Raw genomic sequence first — 2,059 nt, 5'->3', positions numbered from 1 at the left:
TAACCATATTAAATGCATATTCATTACAAAATATAACTCTTCTGGTGAGATATTGCCCAAGCGCTAACACACTACGGTGGGCAGATTGTGTACTGGCTGGTATATGCAACAGGGACCTTATATGCAAGGTGTTCTTCCTACTTCTTAAGTGAGGTCTACTGATGGAATTTTATCATGTAAATCTATCTTAATCTATGCCAGGGTAACTCCTCTTCATATTACATGCATAATCTTTGCAAAATATTATTCTTCTCGTGAGATATTGCGCATGCGCGAGCACTGTTTCAGGCGTGCAGTACGGACTTATATATACTGACGAGTATACTCGTGTTTCGCGTGGAACGTGCATAATAAAACTGCATAATATAGCTTGCTGACAGTGAAAGGGGTGGGAGACTGAGAACAGGTGGCAGGTAAGGTAGCTGAGTGGGCTGTGGAAAAAGCAGCAGGCTGAGCGAGGGACAAGTGAGGAAAGGGGGAGGACGGGAGGGGATGAAGTTTTGCACCTTACCGGCTAGGGTGCTCTACTAGTTATAAACACGGGTCCACTGATAAGGATGGGATTATGACGTAAGATGTTACGGTAATTGAAAAATAGCGCAGTAAAGCCAAGTAATCTATAATCTCTTCCTCTCTCTCTCTCTCTCTATCTCTTTCTTTCTCTCTCTCTCTCTCTCTCTCTCTCTCTTCCTCTCTCTCTCTCTCACGTCGTCTGTCGCCGACAGGCACACACACCCCTTCACTGTACGTTAGCATGGGAAGGAGTCATGGCGTGACATTACACAGCCATGTAGTAGTAACTGAGTCGCGTTTTCTCGGCGAGTATTGTGTGCCTGGCTGAATTAATATTATTAAAATTTAAATCAGACACTAGATGGCGATATTCTACGCGAAATATGCAGCCGTTTATTAAATGTATGAAATAGTACTTACCTAAAATTGCATTTTCATTATATATAGTACATATGAGTATATGCAACTGTAGCTAGTATAATAGCTTAAATGTTACCAAATGTTTGTATATTTCCAGCACCAGACAAGGACAAATTTCTTTAAGGGGAGGGTGGGCTTATGTCGCAGGCTTGTGAGCCGACTCGACTAGAAGCAACTGGATTTCGAGCAACTGGAAGCGATCGGCAGCGACTAGTTGCGTCCAGTTGCCCACTGTTCTATTCCGAGCAACTAGTAGCGGCCAGTCGCAGGCAGTCGCGTCGCAGTCAACCGACCTAAGCATGCAGTCGCAGTGAATTGCAGCCAGTTGCTTCCAGTCGAGTCGGCTCGCAAGCCCGACATAAGCACCCCTTTAAATTACACTATGCTTTAGTTTTATCAGAATTATGGGAACAATAACCAGATCCCAACTGTCACCAAAAATACATCTTTCGCTAAGCTAATTGAGGATAATACACGAGGAAGAGATGGAAAAGATAGCGAAACACAGATCACATAGTGTATGATATCAAACAATTTATTTAATGGTTAACAGCAAACACTACAACGACGATGGGTCGCACTACAACGCTTCATGATTTCGCATTTATTGTCGCCGACGATTATCCCGCAGCTACGCCGAATTCCTTTGCGCCGCGACGCGAATCTTGCCAGATGGCCGCGAGACCGTGCCGCCCTCTGGTGCCGGCTCTGCTATCGTCGCTGTGGCTCTCTTCTTCGCTGCTTTCTCCCACTCTTTTCGGTTTTGTCGCTTGAACAGCTTCATCTTCCGCTCTTTCTCCCCACGCTGCACTTCTCCCGTGACGGCGTTGGTCTCGGTGCTCCCTCGCGCGCGGACACGTTCACTTGTTTTCTGCTTCATGGCCTTCTCCCACTGCGGCCGCACCATGGTGTACAGTCGCATCGCTGCTCGCGCGTCTTGCACCTGCGTCAGATAAAATCGACACGTTTTAAAATAATATGATAACACGCTAAAGGTGCGATCCCATCGTTAATAAAAACCCTCGCAGGCACGTCCTCTGCTATATCCCCTCTATACCCCTCCTCCGTGCCACAGGGCCGAATCTCGCCCGATCCCCCCCCCCAGCACCACCACTGCGAGATGGCG

The sequence above is a fragment of the Priapulus caudatus genome, unplaced genomic scaffold (assembly GCF_000485595.1).
Source record: "Priapulus caudatus unplaced genomic scaffold, Priapulus_caudatus-5.0.1 Scaffold1400, whole genome shotgun sequence".
Taxonomy (NCBI): domain Eukaryota; kingdom Metazoa; phylum Priapulida; class Priapulimorpha; order Priapulimorphida; family Priapulidae; genus Priapulus; species Priapulus caudatus.
This window is presented reverse-complemented; position numbering follows the sequence as displayed.